Below are 23,834 nucleotides of genomic sequence, written 5' to 3'. Positions count from 1 at the left end.
CTGCTTTGTGACATCATTCTCCCACCAAACCTACCAGCACCTGGTAGAATCTTGGAGCTCCCATGCAGTTGTTTCTAAACAAGTTTGGATCATCAAAAGTGACTAGTGACCAATGACCAATTACCAGTGATCAGTCATCTGTAGTGGACACTTGTGGACTCCCGCTTCAGTGTTCAGACGTTTTCTCATATCATAAACTCTTCTCATTTACTTTTCTTGATAATTCCTCTTTTCTGATCATGTCAGGTAAGGAATAATATTTTTCAAAGCTTTTCATGAGATACCTTATCCCTACACTTAGCAGTTAAGGAAAAGCAGCATTTAATAATAGGGGAAAGTATTCAACTAGAATTTGGCAAGCCTTATTTTAGTTTGAAGTTCACATTTGCTGTGCGATTTTGGACAGTGACTTCCTTTCTCTCACATACAAAGTGTTTTTCTTCTTTGATTACATTATATTCGATGCATACTTCCAACCTAAAATACATGTTTATATATGAGTTTTCACTCTCTGTCTTTTCTTTTCCTTTTAATAGTGATTTTTACATGATATTCATGAAAAAAAGTAAATATGTTCTGTCAAACAATACTTTGAGAGAAACAGAAAAGGTGGTTTTGGTAGAAAACCTAATATATACCAGGATGTTTTATCTTACTGGTCTCTACACTGGTATTTATCAATTAGTATTTTAAATTTAGTGCTATTCAAAAGTCATTATCATGTGTCTTTTTAGTTTTCTATGTAAACTCGATGATAAGAAAAACTGGATTGTGAGGAAGGTGTGGAGTGAAGAGTGGTAGGGGGGCTAGTCCTCAAAGGTAAGGAAGTTTAGGGGCATTTTCAACAAGCGTTGACCAACAGAAGCCAAGAAGTAGAAGATGATATGAGGGAAAATAGGAAAGAAAGATTATGGAGGGAAATTATCAAGGAAGGAGAAAGAGTTTGTGATAGAATGTTGGAGAGAACCAAATAGTTCAAATCAAAACAGAAATAATATAGATAAATATGCTGAGAGCCAGTCAAAGCAGTTGACTTTAATTATTTCTAGGACTAGAAAATATACTATGCCTTTAGTAGAGTAACAGTAGAAAAAACAGTCTATAGAAAACCATGGTTGTGGTTTCTTTTCTTATTGTCTCTAGAACACAGTTGGTACTTGGCAATTTTGAATGTAAACGCGTTTGAGAAATGATACTTCCTATAAATAACTAAGAGTGGTTACCTAGGCAGATGCTTGTAAAAATAAAGCAGTGATGTCTTCTATCTTGAATCAGGAGAATTGATTCTTTTCTGTGGTAAGTAGTGTCCAGGTTAAGGTAACTTGTCATATTCACAAATAGTTTCTTTTGGGGCTGGAGTGATAGGAAGGGAGTTTGCCTTTCACGAGGGTAGACCCTTTGCCTTGCATGCTTCCGACCCGGGTTCGATTCCCAACATCTTGTATGGTTCCCTGAACACCACCAGGCATAACTCCTGAGTGCATAATCCAGGAGGAACTCCTGTGCAATGCACAGTGTCACCAAAAAAGAAAAAAGAGTAGTTTCTTCCTAAAATGACAGCATTTTGATAGCAGTCAACATCTGCTTTTAGATTCTAAGAAGAAATAGAAAAATCAAGTCTGAGATGTCTAAGTTACAGTCACTGTCCATTGTCGTCCCGTTGTTCATCAATTTGCTCGAGCAGGCCTAGTAACGTCTACATTTTGACAATTGTTATTGTGTTTGGCATATTGAATACGTCACGGGTAGCTTACCAGGCTTTGTTGTGCAAGCGAGATAATTTTGTTACTTGTCCAGCTCTTTGAGAGGGAGGGAGAAATCAAACTTAAGTCATCTATATTGTCTGCATGCAAAGCAAACGCCCTACTTGCTGTATTATCGCTCCAATCTTGATGTGTAAGTACACACTGATTTCAGTTTTGTAGGAGTCTTAGTTTTTTTACATTAAAAATATTTAAATTGAATTTTGGTGATTGTTTCTGAAACTTTGAGAATGACAATTTCCTGGTTGATAAAAATACATATCATCTAGATTTTAAAAGTAAATCGTAAATTTTTTATCATTTTTTAAATGGCATTTTCTGCTTCTTGTGTAATTTACAGAAATTGTGTGCTCTGTTGAGTACCTGTTGTTTGATGGCTAAATTCAGAGGTATGAATAAAAATAATAATGCCATTTCCTTGTAATTATTATATTTGCTTTTGCTTTATACTCCTTTAAAACATATACTGGCTACCACAAGCAATGACATTTATTATTTTTAGTGCTTGTGATGTAAGTTACTGGTAAATCTTCTCTTTTATGGACTGGTAAGCTATACACTCAAAAAACATCTTCTACTGCCTTTTTTTACTAGTAGTTTTTGCTAAAATAGAATATTATCTTAATATCATATACATGACACAATTTCTTAATAAACTTATTGTATTATTTTCTTTGTTAAGTTTAGGGGCGACATTCACTGTTGGTGAGGGCTTACTCTTGGGTCTGCTCTCAATCAGTTACTGTACTATACTGCTTGCCACATAGCCCAGATTTCATTCATATCTACATACTTCTTTTTCAGTTCTGTGATACATATTTTTCATGATTTTTTTCTTTTTTTCTATGCCTTCTCCCATGTAAATCACGTTAAATAGGGAAATTTTATTTCTGTGTGCACATTATTCTTAAGTAGAGTTGTAAGTAACTCCTTTGCAGGAAAGCAATTTGAGACTCAGAATTTAAACAACAGTCTTCCTTTCAAAGATACATCTTTGAGAAAAACTTAAGTACTCATTTTTGAGGGGGGATCAGAAACCAAGGTACGGTTGCTAACCTCCAATTCATCAAGTAGATTGAGTAATAGGTGAGCCGTAGTTAATAGATAGGAGCTACACAAGCAAAAGACAAAACCTGAATATTACACTGGTAATAGTCGTGATGACCCCACATTCCTGTATTAATGGAAAGTTTCTTCCTCCTAGTTTCTGACATTGTAGTGATCAAGGCAGAGCCCTAGCAAGAAAGTGCATATGCTTAGGTTCCTTAACCTGGTAATACATAAGGGACAGCAAGATAGTCTATAAGGGGATAAAGCATTTGCCTCGTAAGCAGCCAATCCAGTTGGATCTCTGTCACTGCATCCAGTCTCCTGAGCACTACAAGTGGTCACTCCAGAGTACAGAGCCAGGAATAGCACAAGATCACTGCCAGGTATGGGTTCAAACTCCACCTCACCCCAATCCCAATAAAAATAATTGGAAAGCTTGAACAAGTCTGTAGGCCATCTCTGGGACTCGGGTTTCTTTCTTCTCCAAGAAAATGTTAGTCATTCTCTTAGGACTTCCTAGTTGTAAAATGCTTCCATTCAAGGCAATAACGTAAAGTTCAGCAGGAGAGCAAGCTACCGGTAAAGCTAGAGGAGAAACTAGCTCTAAACAACAAATCCATGTACCAACATCACCAGAGTCTTCTATAGCTCTGTGTTCACTATGGGAGTGTGGTGCCAAACACACAAAGTGCAAAATGTTCCAGCCTTTCAACCAATCAAAGTTGTTTGGAATTTTGGAAACTTACTTGATTGTTGGTATTAGAATCTTCTCTATACTTGAAACTTTAAGTGAATTCAAACGTTATCGGAGGGGCTGGAGTGATAGTACAGCGGGTAGGGCTTTTGCCTTGCACACATCCAACCTGGGTTTCATTCCCAGCATCCCATATGGTTCCCTGAGCACTTCCAGGAGTAATACCTGAGTGCATGAACCAGCAGTTACCCCTGTGCATCGCTGGGTGTGACCCAAATAGCAAAAAAAGTTGTCGGATGTTATCAGTCTCAAAATTTTTTTTATTACCCTCTTGTTCTTACAGAAAATATTCAAACTCCATCTGTATTGGGAACTGCACATTCTCTGCAGTTTCCCCTTCCCGTGGGGAACAATACAGCTTCCCTAACAGGAAGTGTCTGCAAGTACTCCAGTGTATCTAATCCAGCTGGTAGTTCTGCTTGGCTTCTGCCCTCAGATTCTGGCATCTCTTTCCAACCACTCATGGGTTGTGCCGATCTTGACCAATATTCTAGCACAACAATGCTGTCTGGATTGTCTGGTCAGAACCAGATATCCACTTGGTCTGCTTCCAACCCAAGTGTTTTGGAGGGGGATATTGCAGGAAGTACTGAAAAGAAGTCTTACACGGGAGACTTTACTACGACTATCCTTGATCAAAACTCCATTGTCTCTTCCATGTCTATGGCAGTTCACTATGAGAAAACCTTAGATATCAACCACATGGTGTCTCTGTACCCATAGCTTTCTGCCAGTCTTGTTCAAAGGACACCGTTTCAGGTTCCAAATCAGAGTTATAGCCTGTCGCTTCCCTACCAGGAAGAAAGCCAGGTGGCTTACTATCATCTGGGCAGTTCAGGACCTTTCCTTTCTGGAGATGACATCATGACATGGGTTGAAGATAAACTAATTCCCCAGCTCTTTGATTGCTTTTAAGACCTATGTCAATGCATAGATCCACAGGAAATGAACACCACAGATACCATCAATCTGAATCAGGGGCAAGAAAATTCAGGTGCCACTAAGGGGACCTCCCACCCAACACAAGAACAAAAACCAGGCCTCTGAGCCTCTGTAGGGAGAACCCAAGGCCTAAATCTATTCCAAATACCCAGAGCACGTGCTAGGGGGAGCAGGGATTGTTTGTAATGCTGCTGCCAGTGATAGCTGTCCTGTAACCAGGGCCAAACCCAACAGCAAACTTCAGAAAGCTGTGTCCCGCAGGATCACAATGACCATGAGCCATGGGCAGGAGAAGACCAAAAAGGCCAGAGAAAACTCCAAGAAAGCTAATGACAAAAAGCATATAGGGAACAAGGTGAAGGCAGAAGACATGCCCACCATTGCCAGGATGAAACGCAAGTTAAGTCAACCTGAGCTTTGCCTGGAGGCCCTTAAAAGGCCCGGAGCTTCTAAGACATGCATATGCTGGAGTCTGTACAAGAGTTTGATGCAATGGGGAAGAAGAGGGACCCAAAGCCTGTATCCTCTTCCTCCCGGCCTGGGTAGTTCAAAGAAGGCCAAAGATATCCAGCCCTCCTCAGCAGTGAAACCATTAGCAGGTGCTATAAGGGATGGAAAAGGTCTTGAGAAAACACAAGTCAAAGCTCAGAAACCAAGCAGGAGTGCGAAAGAATGCTCGTCTCCATCCCAGTCTGAGCTGCCACCTCCTGAGAAGGTCAAATTGGTACCTTTGCCTTTTCTTACCATGGAGAAGCTGCAAGCTGGACGTATTCCTCAGAAACCACAGTCTCCGGCTTCACATCGTCCTGCTGCAGCTTACCCTGCCAGGTCTGGCTCTACCAAGTCAGCTCCGCCACTGCCGCCATTTCACCCCAGCCAGCAACTGCATATTTGTCACATCCTGCCAGAGCAGCTTAGGCCATTTCAACCAACCGATCTCGACCAGTTTTGCTGAGCTCTACTAGCCGGCCATTTTTCTCACCCTGAAACTTCTGGACCTGCTCCCTCCAAGAAAACAGCTAGCACTTCTCTTCAGTGGGGCCCTCTTCCTGTCTCTGGGACCGAGCGCCAGGCTTCACCCAAAGGGCAGAATCAGTTTCGACTCCAAGACTTCTGTTTCCAACCAATTCCATGGAGAAAACCCAATGTTCCTTAGCCAGTCATGTCAAAGCCAATCACAAAAGAGCAGAGATCAGAGAGTGAGGCTATGAAGAGGAAGGCTCAGAAGGAGCGTGAGAACACTGCCAAACGCACGTCTTTGGGGAAAGTGGAGCTTTTTATTCAGAAGGAAAAAGATATGGACATCTCTTGGTTCTATGACTATAAGTAGCTGGAATGGTTGGTGCCATATTAAGTACCGTAAGTTTGCCTGAGACAAACACCTGAAATGCTATACACATTTCATTTATTCTGATACATTTTTTCAAAAAATAAATAGATGCATGTAAGTTAATATATTTGTAATAAAATTTCTGAATGTAGAGAGGCTTTCCATTGTGGTCATAATTTGGAGAGGACAAGGATTGAAGGATTCATGAGAAAGAAATAGAAGTTAGAGGGGGGATAAAAGGGGAAACTGATAAGAATCTCTGAAAGAGAAACTTGGCTCAGGGTTGTAAAGCCCTTAAGAGGAGAAATTTTATGGGTCTAATGAAGAGATGGGGGGTGAGGCAGAGAAATAATATACCTGATAAGGCATTGCAGGAGACTGACCCAAGATTCAGCCCTGCAGTCCTATGTGGTCCCAGGAGTTTCATTAGATGTTATCCTTGAGCACAGAGCCAGGAGGTAGCACTGAGTACAGGCAAGTATGTTTCTATCACCAGTCTCCTCCAAAAAAGAATGGGAGAAATGGCACAGTTAGAGGGTTTGGTTTAATATAAAAAAATGGAATAGGTTAAAGAATGAGGATTTGTATATTAAGATAACCTGTTGAAAAGTAAAAACAGTTTCACAGAGCCTCTCTTTATGTCATAGTCTCCTTTTTAAATAAAGAGATTAGATACATATCTCCAATAAGTGATCAGGCTGTGGGATGCTTAGACATAGGATGACTGCACTTATTTGTGGAATATAATGTAACATTTGGGTGACTAACAGATGGAATACAGAAGGGACCACTATTTTTTAAGATAATTTCTTAAATTTAATCAAATAATTCCTATTACCTAACTATAGAAAAATAATCTGATTTCATAAATCCTCAAAAGAAGGCCAAAAAGATCAAATAAGACATGTACTAATCTTTCAGTCATTTGAGCCTTTATTAACATGCAAGTACGGTTTGCAAGATATACAGGTTTTCCTAATCTTATAGTTCAATGTTTTAAACCTAGAGTTACTTCTGAATCTAACACAAAGCAACTCACTAAAGTAGGCCAAGGTTCAATAAACTATTTTTTAGCTATTACCTTGACAGGTCTGATGGTAGTTTAGGTTTTTATAATTGACATTATTTGTCATCAGGTAACAGAATAGAGTTCTGATCTTGAGTCTTTTATACTAAAATATGTACCTGTATGTCTTATGAAGTTACTAAAATATATGCAATTAACATGTATGTTGTTTACTTCACTACTTTCATAAACTAGAAAGTACAACATTAGGTCTTTCAAGAGTAAAATTTAATTGTATAACTCTAGGTTGTTTTTAATTTTCTGAAGTTCCTATAACCTTTCTCTGGCCTCATCTAAGCTTTACAGGTATGCACAAGGTTGCCCCAGACCTAGGCACGCAGGAGGCTTGTAGAGAGTTGGTTCTTGATGGTTGCAGTTCCCAGAAAAACTGGTCCATAATAAACCCATCTTGAAGAACTAAGTTGAAAACTTAATTTATAGACTCTATAATGACAGCATATTGTCACTACAAGATAAGAGAAATATAAACTCACGTTCAGTGCTTCTTTTACCATAGATTCTCATCAGCTATGCTGTTATGGTTTTTAATATTTTTGGTATGTTTAGTAGGAGAGCTTATTGACCTCCTTATTAAGTTTAAGTTCACACTAACTGTGGGTAAAAGACCCACCAATCATCATTGTCATATTCACTTGGGATGATATATTTTAATACACGATTATGTGTAACAAAGTATATTGTAAGCAGTGCATTGTGTATCTCAAAATGTTTCTCATAAATAATTCAAATGGAAGGAGGAAATTAAAATAATTCAGGATAGTCTAGTTTTAAGGTCTAATGAGGTTAAGTCTTGATACATACAAAAATGTGAACACAACAAGGAACTATGGAAGAATGAATATTGGGGGAAAATAACTATAAAAAGTACATACTGTGAATTGGTTAAAATGAACAATGCACATTTAATCAGTCATGTAGCTGGCCTGTTGGCTACATGCAGTTACTAGCTCCAAAAACTGACTAGTAATCTTCCAAAACTGCTTTTAAATCAAGCTCTTAAATCGCAGCTATAAACAAAAGGACAAGAAACATTTAAACAATAGGTAAAGGTAAAGGTAAAGGCCCTCCCACTGTTCGTCGATTTGCTCGAGCGGGCCCAGAAACTTCTCCATTGGAGACTTTTGTTGTTACTGTGTTTAGCATATCGAATACGTAATGGGGAGCTTGCCAGGCTCTGCTGTGCGGGCGAGATACTCTCGGTATCTTGCTGGGCTCTCCAAGAGGGACAGAGGAATCGAACTCGGGTCAGCCATGTTGGCTGCGTGCAAGGCAAATGCCCTACCACTGTGCTATTTAAACAATACTGCAGTTTAAATTTCAACTCTTATGTCTTTGACAATTATAAAAAAATTGAAGTCTTGGCTAAGTTATAAACATGTTTATAATGCAGCATTTGCTTAACAAATAATGCTACTTATGATGTCTAGAAGATCAGGATAGTTTAAACAAAACAAAACAAAACATAAAAATAAAGAGTCAATTATTTACATGTGGAACATGTACATTTATGCCTAAATTTTAGCATTTACTGTACCATTATTAATTTAAAAATCACATCCAAAATATAAGGCAAAACCACCTATGAATTGGCATAATAGTTTATTTTTCAGTTTTTGACGATGTCCCTAATTTACTGATGTAGCAAACGAATGTCAGCTCTGATTGCTATGCGAAAGAACAGAAGATAATCTGCTTGGCAATGAACATTAAAAGTTCAATTGGACTGAGGCAACATGCTATATATGAAAAGTTACTAATTGAAGTACTGGTATTAAATACTGAAAAAAGTTAACAGTTTATTATAATTTATTTTATTTAACAATCTAGGAAATTCACAACGATCAGCCATTCCAGTGCAATTTCAGGTGCAACTGGGAATTCAGGAATCTTGGTGGAGCTGTTAGTGTAACGAAACTTGTAGGTGAAATACATGCACACTTTGGATAGCACATTTGAAGGGATCTCTCTACAATTACTTCATTGGTTTCATTTTCAGCAAACTGACTTGGGCCACTCAGCATGGCTTTTATTTTTCCTGATGTTAACGCATGTTCTCTTTTTACAATAAACTCATAGCCATAAGAGATATTAATTTTGACATACATAGCATCAGGGCCTTCACAGCCACCGTAGGTTTTCTCTTCTCCATCCATTATGTTATTAAGAAATTCTACTTCACTCCCAGACGAAATTTAAGAGTTTCTTGTCAGCTCCGCAGCCAAGTGAAGCTGCCACACCCTCGCCTGCACCCCGCCGAGAAGGGACCACTATTTAAATGATTCTTGGAGGGCTCACTGGGGATGTTAGATGCCTGCTGAAAGTAAACTATAGAGCAACCATGATGGTTACTTGCTATACGCATTGCAAACCATAACACACAAAAGGAGAGCGAGAGAGTAAAAATGAATGTGTTTGCCACATAGGCAGGTGGGAGAGATTGTGTGGGGGTGGCAGGAGGGATCCTGGAAACATTGGTGATGGAGAATGGGCACTGGTAGAGAGATGCGTACTCGATCATTTTATGACAGAAATATAATCACAAAAGTTTGCAAATCAGTAACTGAACCTCATGGTGATTCATTAAAAATTAAAAAAAATAGAATAGAAAGAAAGCATTCTAAGGGAAATATATTTATACAGAGCGGTAGATGGACAGACAGACAGACAGATATGCAAACAAGGCTAAACCTTAACAACATGTTACTAATCTGTTATAGAATTGCTTAATGATTCCTCGGTGAAAGACAACCGCCTTGACATACTTTCTTCTAAGAAACAATTTTTGGATCATTTTTAGCGAATTATTCATAACAAGCAGTACAAAAGTAATTCTTTTGGCTCTGCATTTCGGCAGATTTTTTGATTTGGGATGGAAACATTTGAAATATGGTGGTGATAAGGTGTGATGGTGGTGTATTGGTGTTTCAATATAAAATGCACTCAAAAATTGTGAACAACTGTATAAAAATTTACTATATTTAAAAATTTACTATATTTAAATATAGTAATACTTCAGTCAGAGCCATAGTAAAGCAGATACGTATTTGCCTTGGTCAGGGACCTATCCAGGTTCAATCTAAGGAATCTTATACTTTTCTACAAGCACTGCGAGTCATAATTACTGAGTGTCGAGCCAGGAGTAACCTCTTAGAATTTCGGGGTGCTCCCGCAACTAGTAAGAACTTATGAAGTACCCACAGTATTTAAGCCATTGTTTTAATCTTTTCATTTTTTTTTTCATTTTCATCATCTTGTTATTCGTCGATTGCCTCGAGCAGGCCCCAGTAACGTCTCTTTCATCCTAGCCCTGAGATTATATTCAAGGCTCTTTAGGAGAATGAGACCCATCATTGTTACTGGTATTTGGCATATTTGGTACACCACGGGGAGTTTGCCAGACTCTGCCCTGTGGGCAGGCTACATTCGATAGCCTGCAAGTTTGTCCAAAGTAGGAATGAGATAATAAGATGTCATAAGCTTAGTAAGAGGAATTAAGTTGATAGTATTTTGTTAGAAATGGTCTAGCATCAAATATGTAAGATCAAAGAGCTAGTATTTGGGATATTTTCTGCCAAGAAGGCAAGGGCAGGGACAGAAAGGGGGGAGTTTCTGGGGAGACATGCAGAGGTTTTTGTGTTCGCTGGCTCCCTGGACGGTTCTATTTCACAGACCATGATCAGTGACCTAGAGCCACTGTGTGTGGCCTGGATAGGGAACGCTGTTGGCCAAGGGCAGATGAAGGAAGAGACCAGGACCAGCCCGGTTGATCTTCGTAGCAGTTTATTACAAGGAAGTTTATCCCATAGAAGAAATTTATGTTATGGAGGGCCTAGATTCTCTCAATTACATCTTATCCTTGCTAGTCTCTCCATGGTACATCTTGCAGTCTTGCTCTCTCTCTCTCCAGGTCCCTGGAAGTCTGGGCTGACACTCCACCCAGTCAGGTAGCCAAAGCAACATAAGAAAGCTGCCCTTCCTGAGTGCCCAACTGAAAGCTAAATCTATTGCCCTTCTGGCTGTCCAAGGGCAAAATACCTCCTAAGGTGTTTTTCTCTTTTCCTCAGTCCAATTCACTATTAATAAATTATCAGTTATCAACTATTCCTGAGGCTATGCAGGAAGGACTGAACAGTGTTATCCTACATCTCCCCATTTTTCTCTTCTTTTGAGACTGCAGAGCTCAGGCCAGATTAATCATTCCTAACCCTAGCAGGGTCCAAATCTAGTTATTACTTTTTGGATCATGACAGCATTTGTCCATGACCAAGGTCTTAACTTATAGTTAATCATTATGGCGCTTTGGCCAGGCCCATCTTGTTGCCAGAGTAGCACATAGCTTACCTGCTTGCCCTGGTTCCATCCAGTCCCTCATCGGGACCCTGCTTTGGGGGGCACTAGGAAGTGTGGACAACTGAGGCTTAAGTGAGAGAACAGATGCCTGGGATGGAAATGTCACTGAGAGTCACATTACAAAAGCATGTCTTCTTGTGTCCATCCAAAAAGGACATTGCTCTGAATAACCTATGCAAAGGACTTAGGAAGAAGAGAAAAGCAATATTTATATATCAATAGAACACAAAGAAACTTACAAATAAACACAGAGAAACGGGAGCACTGTGATGGGAGCAGCCCAATAAACCTAAACTACCTGAGGTTATGGAGGAAGGACAAAGCAGTGTCATTCTATGTCTTTCAGTTGTTTTTTTTTTTCAAAGAACACAAAATTTGAAAGAGAGAAACAATTCCAAATACAAGGCAGTCTCATTAGTTGTAGTAAGATTTCCGTCCAACCCTGGACCCAGAGCAGTGCTTGTAGTAAGCGTCCAATTGTCCTGCACTGTCCAGGGGTGATGAGAGTCACCAATGATGAGAGTCATTTAGTCCCTTTCTGAAGAAATGAAGTGTCAGGATAAAAATTGAAGAGTTGTTCCTGTAACAGCATCAGTAGTAGATGCAGTAATGAGTACCAGGGGAGCAGCTATTAGGAGTCTGATAAATTCCAGGCAGCACTGGATCAGTCAGGGAGCACGGGAACAGGAGCATCACAACTTCTGGCAGGAGTACTTCAGTAGGGAATGCAGCCATTCTCCGGTCAGGTTCATAGGCAGTCATAGATGTGCAACCTAGATTATGTTTGAGAAAAACACTATTTTTTAGTTATCAGAGGCTTGGACCATCAGGGTTTGGTCTCCATGCATGTGAGTCGAGAAAAAGACAGAGAGAAGCTCCAATACAAATGGATATCCTAGAGAGAAATGAAAAAAAGTGTTCCTGTTTAAAAGTCATTCTTGTCTCCTTCGGGAACCTGTGAATTCCAAGGAAAAGGTAAAAGTAAAGTATTGTTAATTCAAAGTATGGAGGCCTGGCGTTGTCCAATCCACAACCTGTTAAAAGAGAGGTATAAGGAATGCCTTCATGTGAACTCTTAATGTGTTAAAGGAGCCAGAAGCCTTGCTGCAGATCTTATGATGCTGGCTCCTCTTCTTTCCCTTGTGACTTCCAGCAGAAATAGTTTGGAGATGGCTTGGGGCTGGAATGTGAAATGTTTTGAGTCTCTGCCAGTCTGAGGTCCAACTCAGGTGGATGAATTCGAGTTCTGATGAGACGTAATCGGATCCAACATTTCCCAGTGGGGTTATCATCTGTTGAAACTAAAGCATACCCTTGTCCTTGAATGAGGAGTTTCCCTGCTACATTCAAGTGGGAAAATACCTCCTTTTTGGTCTTTGATTTAACATGCCATATATCCATTGAATATGGAGAGGTGGTGGGCTTAAAGCCGCAGTGTTCTCTTTAAAGTCAAAGTGCTTCTGCCTAAGAGTAGCAACTACAGTGCCTTGTGAAATTGGGCCCTTTATGGCAGAATTTAATTTGTAACAATACTGGGCAGGAAATCTCCAAGGCTGCACTTCCTGCCACTACTGGCTGCAGGAATGATATGGAAGGAGCTCTGAAATTCCACTCTGGGAAGAGGGGCTGCAGTTTGGAACATCCTCTGATATTGTGGGACCTGGGGCTGGCGCCCATGCAGGTTTCCAGGACTGGGGTCAACAGCTGCATCAAAATGGAAGTGACAATCTCTGGCCCAATGATTTCCCCTCTTACACCTTGGACAGGGTCCCAGAGTTGCAAGTCTGGCTCTTCAGTATCCGGCCCAGAGGATTCCCTACTTACACCTGGGACAGGACCCAAGAGGTGCTCTCACAGTAGTATGTTTGGGAGATGCCCTGCAGTCCTTACAAAAGTGGCCTGGTTCTCTACAATGAAAACATCTTTTCTGAGCTTGTCTCTGTACAGTATAGGCTTCAAAAACCTTCATCTTCATCTTCTATTTAACAGAACCAACATTTCTACATGCTTTCAAGTACCCCTTGATATCTTCCTTCTCTTTGATAGGGCACAGAATGGCCTGGCAATCCTCATTATCATTTTAAAAGGCCAATTGTTTAGTCAATAGTTGCTGAGTTTTCTTATGCTTAACCTGCATTTCAATGGCTTCCATCAACCTTCCTAGGAAATCTGCATCAGGTTCTGAAGCCCTCTGGACCACCTTAGTCAAACTTCCCTTAAATTCTGCATCTGCATCAGTCTTCTCCCATGCACACAGGGCTATGTCAAGGACATGAGCAAAAACAGCACCAGGCAAGGTTACTTGCCCTTTTGGGTTCTGTGACTTCCTTTCACCTATTAACATCTCCTAAGTCAGTTTAAACCCTGAAAATCTTCGTCCAGCATGGCCTAGGCCATGAATCTTTGCCTTGGCCTCATCACTGAACCACATCCTCCACTGCAGGTACTGAGAAGGGCTTACGCACGTTTTTGCAATCATGTGAAAATCTTGAGGTACCCAGTAAGCCTTTTGACTCCAGTCTGTAAGATACTCCCTACAGTATGGAGATGTAGGACCTTAAGAGGAACAGGCCTTGTGGAAACGACTGAGAGAATCCATTCTTAACCTGCGATAAGATAGAGGCTGCTTCTTCTCAGCCTGAACTGGAGGAATGGGGGCATGTCCCGAACGGTCTGGAGGACACTTTGCTGAGCTGCTCTTGGACTCATAATCCGAGTAAGCGCAAGCAGACTCATAATCCGCATCACTTTCATCTGATGCATTGGAAGTGGAGCTATATTTATCAATCTGAGAAATATTTCCACTATGAAAACCCTTTCGAGACTGAGGTATAGGAGGAGCTGAGGCCATATGATCCCAAATAATCTCCTCCTCCTCCTCAACTGTGCTTTTCCAAAACAGGAGAATAGAAACAACAATCTCCCATGTATTCCAGAATGCCATGGGGGATCTTAGTCCCTCCCTTAGATACCTTGTAGACATTTTTCTTAACTTTTCCCCAAATCTTGTTTTCTAGAGTCCCTTCATCCAGGAACCATGGGTTTACCTCATAAACTACTTTAAGGCAGGACATGAGCTCGTCTTGGAAATGCATAGTCCTGGGTTCCCTTTCGTACGGGAAAGACACTAAATCAAATCCATAAACATCTTGGCCTGTTGAGTATGCCTCCAGATACTTCGAAAGATCTTGGGAAGGCCCAGAATCTGTCACATCTTAGTGGGGTTTTCTGCTAGTATTCTAACTCCCAGTAAACTAAAGAATCTTGTTCTCCCACTCACTTTCTAGAGTGGGTGTGCACTGAACTCAATTCTTACCTTTTTGGTTGGTAGCTCGACCCTGCCCAAGGGATACCAGCTATAAAAACTAAACACGCTGAGGGTTGTGTGTTTGCAGGCTCTCTTGATGGCTCTATCTCACAGCCTGCCTTAGGTGCCCTAGAGTCACTGTCTGTGGCCTGGATAGGGAACCCTATTGGCCAAGGGCATACGAAGGAAGAGACCAGGGCCTGGTTGGTTGATCTTTGTAGCAGTTTATTACAAGGAAGTTTATCCCATAGAAGAAATTTGTGTTATGGAGGGCCAAGGTTCTCTCAAGCACATGTTCTCCTTGCTAGTCTCTCCATGTTCCATCTTGCACCCCTGTTCTCTCTCTCTTTCCAGTTCCCTTATCTCTCCAACTTCCAGGACACTACACCCAGTCAGGTAGCCAAATCAACAGAAGAAAGCCCTTCCTGAAGGCCCACCTAAAAGGTAATTCTAAAGCCCTTCCTGACTGCCCAAGGGTAAAACACCTCCTAAGGTGTCTTCCTCTTGTCCTCAGTTCAATAAAATATCAACTGCTAACTATTCCTGGGGCTATGCAGGAAGGACAGAACAGTGTTATCCTACAGAATGTGCACTGGTGGAAGAATGGGTTTTTTAACATCATATGTTTGTGACTCAAACATGAAAGCTTGTAACCCTCACGGTGATTCATAAAATAAAAATTTAAAAATATAAAGATTCAATCAAGAGAACTCTCAAAAAAAATAAAGGAAAGATAAGAAAATAAAAAAGTGTGATTCAAAGTGGATTTGGAGTCCCATTCTTTCCGTGCCCCGATGGAGGTAGACCTAGCAGCCAAAAACCTCAAGAACTTGGAAGCCATGATCATGGCTGCTATCCACATGTGTGGACAAGCCTCATCTATGCGTGAATGTGCAGGAAAAGTCAGGTATGTGGGACTTCTGACAGAAAACTCCAGGCTCAATGAAATCAGAGAATGGGTAACCTCTACCCAACTCCCCCTGTTTCCAGCAGCTTGGCAGTCAAACCAACAAAACACCTCTGTTGCCATATAACCTCATCAATGGCCATGTAGTTCACAGAGAATCAGTTGGCATCGGTAAAATATAAAGTTGTTTGCACAGGAGAGATAATGCAATGTACAAGGTACCTCTCTTGAACCCAGTCTACCGAGCTTTTCCAGGAGTGATTCCTGAGTGGGGAGCCAGGAGCAAGTCCTGAGCGTGACTACGTGAGGAACCAAAATCAAAAGAAAGGAAGAAAGAAAGAAAGAAAGAAAGAAAGAAAGAAAGAAAGGAAAGAAAGAAAGAAAGAAAGAAAGAAAGAAAGAAAGAAAGAAAGAAAACATTGTGAAAGTTGTTTCTTCTAGTTTTGGCTATATTATCCCCTAAATCTAAAAGACCTTACAAACTATTAGTCTATATTTGCCTGGCATAAGTTTACACCTGACAGATACTGTGTCATCTATTCTATCTTTGTCTACTTTTCTTTTCTGGGGACATGTTTTCAAATGGAACACCGTAAACTTAGTGTTTTTTGTTAGGGGAAGATTTCTCATAATAATGCATCATTTCCTACCCCTAAAGTAAGTAATAATGTATATAACAAAGCATTAACATATAATTTAATATTATTAAACATTACACAAAATACATTAGTAGTAACTTACTCTTGTTGGTTAACTAGGCAATACAAATTATTTCCTAGTAACTGTTGATTTATTAATGAAATCTGTATGCTTATCAGTATAATCGGAGTATTTTCCTAACCTAAGAGTCTGAGGAAGGTGAAACTGTTATAACTGTCTTTTAAGATTCCACCTCTCTAGCCTACTTAAGTTTACCTCTCAGTCTATCCAATCCAGTCTTCTTCTTGGGAATCTGACCTCCCTATTGGCTAGCCTCTAACTTTCAACTGCCTGCTTTATGACATCATTCTCCCACCAAACCTACCAGCACCTGGTAGAATCTTGGAGCTCCCATGCAGTTGTTTCTAAACAAGTATGGATCATCGAAAGTGACCAGTGACCAATGACCAATCACCAGTGATCAGTCATCTGTACTGGACACTTGTGAACTCCAGCTTCAGTGTTCAGACATACTCTCATATGGTATCCTCTTCTCATTTACTTTTCTTGATATTTCCTCTTTTCTGATCATGTCAGGTAAGGAATAATATTTTTCAAACTTTTAAGGAGATTTCTTATCCCTAAACTTAGCAGTTAAAGAAGAGTGTTTTACTTCTTTGATTACATTATATTTGATACATACTTCCAACCTAAAATACATGTTTATATATGAGTTTTAACTTTCTGTGTTTCCTTTTCCTTTTAATAGTGATTTTTACATGATATTCATGAAATAAAGTCAATCAGAGACTATACTTTGACAGAAACATAAAAGGTAGTTTTGGTAGAAAACCTAATATATACCAGGATGTTTTATCTTAGCGGTCTCTCCACTTGTATTTATAATTTAGTATTTTAAATTTAGTGCTATTCAAAAGTAATTATCATGTGTCTTTTGAGTTTTATATGTAAACTCAATGATAAGAAAAACTGGATTGTGGGGAAGGTGTGGAGTGAGGAGTGGTAAGGGGTCTAGTCCTCAAATGTAAGGAAGTTTTGGGTCATTTTCAAAAAGCGTTGACCAACAGAAGCCAAGAAGTAGAAGATGATATGAGGGAGAATAAAATAGGAAACAAAGATTATGGAGGGAAGTTATCAAGGAAGGAGAAACAGTTTGTGATAGAATGTTGGAAAGGACCAAATAGTTCAAATAAAAACAGAAAGAATATAGATCAATATGCTGAGAGCCTGTCAAAGCAGTTTACTTTAATTATTTCTAGGAATAGAAAACATACTCTGCCTTGAGTAAAGTACCAGTAGAAAAAACAGTCTATAGAAAACCGTGGTTGTGGTTTCTTTTCTTATTTTCCCTAGAACAGAGTTGCTACTTGACAATTTTGAATGTAAACACGTTTGAGAAATGATACTTCCTATAAATAACTAATAGTGGTTACCTAGGGGGATGGATGATACATCATCTTCAATATTTTTTATCACATTCTAGTTTGTAAGGTGCATGTTTGCTCTGCTTGTTAAAATAAAGTAGTGATATCTTCTATCTTGAATCAGGAGAATTGATTCTTTTGCATGGTATGTAGGGTCCATGTTAAGGCAACTTGTCATCTTCACTAATAGTTTCTTTCTGGGCTGGAGCGATAGGAAGGGCGTTTGCCTTTCACGAGGGTAGACCATTTGCCTTGCATGCTTCCAACCTGGCTTCGATTCCCAGTAACCTGTATGGTCCTCCTGAGTGCATGAGCCTGGAGGAACTCCTGTGCAATGCCCGGTGTGAACAAAAAAGAAAAAAGCGTAGTTTCTTCCTAACATGACAGCATTTTGATAGCAGTCAACATCTGCTTTTAGATTCAAAGAAGAAGTAGAAAAATCAAGTCTCAGATGTCTATTTCACTGTCACTGTCCATTGTCTTCCCATTGCTCATCAATTTCCTCGAGCAGACCCAGTAACGTCTCCATTGTGACAATTGTTTTACTGTGGTCGGCATATCGAATACGTCACGGGTAGCTTGCCAAGCTTTGCCGTGCAAGTGAGATACTTTGGGTACTTGTCCGGTTCTTTGAGAGAGGAGGAGGAATCAAACTTAGGTCATCCATGTTGTCTGCGTGCAAAGGCAAATGCCCTACCTATCGCTCCAGCCCTGATGTGTAAGTACACATTGATTTCAGTTTTGTAGGAGTCTTAGTTTTTATACATTAAAAATATTTAAATTGTATTTTGGTGATTGTTTCAGAAACTTTAAGAATGACAATTTCCGGGGGTATGGTGCCGCCAGCAGGTCAGTCTGTACCTGTGAGGAGAGTGCATCAGCAGCCTCATGGCGCCTTCAGACTTTCAGATACCCCAAAATTGCTGCTGTGCCTTTGGCCAGACCCCAAAAACTTGGGGCAAAGTTTTCCAAGAAAGTAAACGTCCAAAAGTTATGTATGTGGCAAACACACCCACAAACCACCTCCAGCTCAGGTATATAATTGGAGGCAAGGCCTCTTTGGTTCCTGATTGAAGTGCTTAATGGACATGATCCCAGAGACTCAGAAACAAATCTTAGAACCCAGTGGCTTTAGGTAGAAATGCGTCTGGTCTCTGCAGTAGGCTACCGGTGCTGGGCCAACCCAGGTGGGAATAAGTTTCATGCCTTGGCCTGTTCCCCCTGGCGGCCCAGTGGCCGCCATCCGTCTGAGGCCACTGGATAGTCACATTTGGGCCCCCAGTGATGAGACACACAGGGCATCACTGGATGCGGGTGGAGCCGGGCTTGTCCTCCCCACCCCAACGAGACCCCAAGTAATCGCCCACGAATGGCCTTTCTGGCTCCTAATCAAGCTGCTTAACGGCCATGATCCCAGAGACTCAGAAACAAATCTCAAAACCCAGTGGCTTTTGGCAGAAATGCATCCGGACTCCACAGTACGTTACTGTCGCCGGGCCACCCCAAGGAGGAAAGGGTGTTGTCCCTCCACCCGCTTCCTCTTGCCGACTTGGTGGCTGTCATCCTCCAGAGGTCATTGGACAGTCAGGCTTGGGCCCGCAGTCACGAAACTTGTTGGGCCTCATGGGATGGGAGGGGGTGGAGCCGGGCCTGTCCTCCCCACCCCAACGAGAACCCAAGTCATTGCCCACGAAAGGCCTCTCTGGCTCCTCATCAAGCTGCTCAATGGCCGAGATCCCAGAGACTCAGAAACAAATCTCGAAACCCAGCGGCTTTTGGCAGAAATGTGTATGGACCCCGGAGTAGGTTACTGTCACCGGGCCACCCCAGGGGGGAATGGGTGCTGTCCCTCTGCCTGTTCCCTCTTGGCAACTTGGTGGCTGTCATCCTCCAGAGGCCATTGGACAGTCAGGCTTGGACCTGCAGTGACGAAATTTGTTGGGCCACATGGGATGGGGGTCGGGGGGAGCCGGACCTGTCCTCCCAACCCCAACGAGACCCCAAGTCATCGCCCACAAATGGCCTCTCTGGCTCCTCATCAAGCTGCTCAACGGTCATGATCCCAGAGACTCAGGAACAGATCTCTAAACCCAGTGGCTTTGGGCAGAAATCCCTCCAGATTTAAGTGTTAAAATTTCGGAATTTCAAAACCACATGGCCCTACTGCAGTCACACAACATCATATGTTATTCATAACTAGCAATAGAACAAAAATTTTCTATTGTTGCCTTTTCAGCAGATCTGAGTGTTGGGGTAAAATCTCAAATAATGGTGGGTCTGGTGTCGAAATAGTGAATGTGATCAAAGTAGAGAGAGAGTAATGTGGAAATCATCTGCCCCACAGGCAGGGGGAGGGTGTGGGATGGGGGTATACTGGGATTTTTGGTGGTTGAGAATGGGCACTGGTGAAGGTATGGGTGTTTCATTGTATGGCTGAGACTTAGATCCAAAAGCTTTGTAACTGCTCTCACGGTGATTCAATATATAAAATTATAAAAAATGGAAAAAATAGAATGACAATTTCCTGGTTTATAAAAATACTTGTCATCTAGATTTTAAAAGTAAATCTTTAATTTTTTGATCATTTTTAATGGCATTTTCTGCTTCTTGTGTGATTTACAGAAATTGTATGCTCTATTGAGGACCTGTTGTTTGATGGCTAAATTCAGAGGTATGAATAAAGATAATAATGCCATTTCCTTGTAATTATTATATTTATTTCTGCTTTATACTCCTTTAAAACATATACTGGCTACCACATGCAATGACATTTATTATATTTACTGCTTGTGATGTAAGTTACTACTAAGTCTTCTGTTTTATGCACTGGTAAGCTATACACTCAAAAAACATCTTCTACTGCCTTTTTTACTAGTAGGTTTTGCTAAAATAGAATATTATCTTCATATCATATACATGACACAATTTATTAATAAATTTATTGTGCTGTTTTCTTTGTTAAGTTTGGGGACAACATTCACTGTCGGTCAGGGCTTACTCTTGGGTCTGCTCTCAATCAGTTACTGTACTGCTTGCCACATAACCCAGATTTCATTCATATCTACATACTTCTTTTTCAGTTCTGTGATACATATTTTTCATGATTTTTTTCTTTTTCTCTACGCTTCCTCCCATGTAAATCACGTTAAATAGGGAAATTTTATTTCTGTGTGCACATTATTCTTAAGTAGAGTTGTAAAACACATTTGCAGGAAAGCAACTTGAGACTCAGAATTTAAACAACAGTCTTCCTTCCAAAAGCACATCTTGAGAAAAACTAAAGTACTCATTTTTGAGGGGGGATCAGAAACCAAGGTACAATTGCTAACCTTCAATTCATCAAGGAGATTGAGTTATATGTGAGCTGTAGGTAATAGATAGGAACTGCAGAAGCAAAAGACAAAACCTGAATATTACACTGGTAATAGTCGTAACGAACCCACATTGTCTATTAATGGAAAGTTTCTTCCTCCTAGTTTCTGACATTGTAGTGATCCAGGCAGAGCCCTAGCAAGAGAGTCCACATGCTTAGATTCCTTAACCTGGTAATACATAAGGGACAGCAAGATAGTCCAGGAGGGGATAAGGCATTTGCCTTGTAGGCAACCAATCCAGTTGGATCTCTGTCACTGCATCCAGTCTCCTGAGCACTGCAAGAGGTCACTCCAGAGTACAGAGCCAGGAATAGCACAAGATCACTGCCAGGTATGGGTTCAAACTCCACCCCACCCCAATCCCTATAAAAATAATGGGAAAGCTTGAACAAGTCTCTAGGCTATCTCTGGGCCTCGGGTTTCTTTCTTCTCCAACAAAATGTTAGTCATTCGCTTAGGACTTCCTAGTTTTAAAATGCTTCCTTTCTAGGCAATAACGTAAAGTTCATCAGAAGAGCAAGCTACAGGTAGAGCTTGGACAAGGACAAAATAGCTGTAAGCAAAAACTCCATGTACCAAGATCACCAGAGTCTTCTATAGCTCTGTGTTAACTTGGGAAGCGTGGTGCCAAATACACCAAGTGCAAAATATTCCAGCCTTTCAGACAACCAAAGTTGTTAGGACTTTTGGTAACTTACTTGACTGTTGATATTAGAAGCTTCTCTACACCTGAAAGTTTAAGTGAATTTTGTTCCTCTCAAACGTTGTTGGAGGGGGCTGGAGTAATAGCATAGTGGGTAGGGCATTTGCCTTCCACAAGGTTAACCCGGGTTCCATTCCCAGCATCCCATATGGTCCCCTGAGCAAGGACGGATGTTATACGTGAGTGCATGTACCATGAGTAAACCCTGTGCAACGACGGGTGTGACCCAGAAAGAAAAAGAAAGTTGTCAGAGATTATCAGTCTCACAGATCTTTTTTATCACCCTCTTGTTCCTTACAGAAAATATTCAAAATCCATTGGTATTGGGAACTGCATATTCTCTGCAGCTTCCTCTTCCCATGGTGAAAAAGCAGATTCCCTAACAGGAAGTATCTGGAACTACTCCAGCATATCTACTCCAGCTGGTAGATCTGGTTGGCACCTGCCCTCAGATTCTGTCATCTCTTTCCAACCTCTCATGGGTACTGCCTATATAGCACCACCATGCTGTCTGGAGGTTCTGGTCAGAGCCAGTGATCCACTCTGTCTGCTACCTACCAAAGTGTTTTGAAGTGGGATATTGCAAGAAGTACTGAAAAGAAGTCTTACATGGGAGACTTTACTGTGACTACCCTTGACCAAGACACCACACTCTCTTCCATGTCTATGGCAGCTCCCTATACAAAAACCTTAGATACCAACCACATGGTGTCTCTGTACCTGTCACTTTCTGCCAGTCTTGTTGAAAGGACATCATCTCAGGTTCCAAATCAGATTTATAGCCTGTCCTTTCTCTACCAGGAAGGAAGTCAATTGTATTACTATCATCAGGGCACTCCGGGACATCTCTTTCTGGAGAACCTGGTCCCTGCCTCCAATCCAATGGCTCCATGACATACAACGGAGGTAGGGTCTCTGCCTTCCAAGATTACAGCAATGCATCCCCAGAAAATGGTTATGGTTCTAAAAAGAAGCTTCAGCCCCCAACGAACCAACCACTAGCCTCCACCTCTGGAATCTATTACTCTGTGTCTGCTCCACCCAGCAAAGAATCGAGTTATCAACGTGGGTAAACTGCAGAGAAAAGAAATCTGGCACTCAAAACTTGGGGTCAAATCTGCAAGTGGGAAAATGTTCATAGACAGGTGGCATTACAATTAAATAAACTGAGATTTTTATATTTATGAAACCTGAAGTAAAATACACTCAGTTTAAGTTTAAATTCCCTCACTCATTTTACAGTACCTTATTTTCACACTCAACATCAGACCTTCTAATGCAGATTAGATGGTATGATAGTATAAAGACCACCTAGGCTTCCTAGAAGAAAACTTCAGTAGCATAACAAGGAATGCCACATTTTTATGATTGATCAGTCCGCCAGCATTATCACAGTAACAATAATCTCCATTTCTTTTTTGGGGGGGGTCACACCTGGCAATGCACAGGGGTTATTCCTGGCTCTGCACTCGAAGTTACTCCGGGCAGTGCTCAGGGGACCATATGGGATGCTGGGAATCGAACCCGGGTTGACCGCGTGCAAGGCAAACTACCTACCCACTGTGTTATCTCTCCAGCCCCAAAGCTCCATTCCTTAAATTATTGTGTTTGTGATTTCTGGGTTTTATAGTCTCTGAGTCTTGGCTGTTGATGGGATTACACGAAGACTATAAAACCAAGCTCCTGGAAGAGAACAGCGCAGAGTCTCCTGCCCCCGCGCCTGGCTGTCTTCGCCATTGCTCCTTGGAGGGGAGCGGGTTGAGTTTCCTTCCTCGCCCCAAGCAGGGCTCCAGCAGCTGAAGACCTCCAGGACCAGCCACCACCATGCTGAGACCACTCTCCACAAGCATGAAGGTACCAGCAGAGGAACAAAGGGATGCGGGTCCCTGGGCTGAGATCTCCAATGCTGCTTGGATCAGGGGACTGAGCATCCCCCACCCAGATCCTCCAAATTCCACTAGGCAGGGGTCACACCCACCAACTGGCCCCTGGTGCGTGTAATACCATCAACAGCCAAGAACCAGAGACTATAAAACCCAGCTCCTGGAAGCTAGACATCTTATTATCTCATTCCTACTTTGTACAAACTGGCAGGCTACCGAATGTAACCTGCCCATATGGTAGAGTCTGGCAAACTCCGCGTGGCATACCCAATATGCCAAATACCAGTAACAATGATGGGT

The 23,834-nt window shown here is 41.2% G+C and overlaps 1 pseudogene; it reads right to left on the bottom strand.

Moving 5' to 3' along the window:
* Positions 1 to 8,741: 8,741 nt before the first annotated feature.
* On the bottom strand, positions 8,742 to 9,079 carry LOC130029868 (elongin-C-like; annotated as a pseudogene).
* Positions 9,080 to 23,834: the final 14,755 nt, after the last annotated feature.

This window comes from Sorex fumeus, unplaced genomic scaffold, assembly GCF_029834395.1.
Source record: "Sorex fumeus unplaced genomic scaffold, SorFum_2.1 ptg000043l, whole genome shotgun sequence".
Lineage (NCBI taxonomy): Eukaryota > Metazoa > Chordata > Mammalia > Eulipotyphla > Soricidae > Sorex > Sorex fumeus.
The sequence above is the reverse complement of the archived record's forward strand: the minus strand, read 5'-3'. Positions and strand labels throughout refer to the sequence as shown.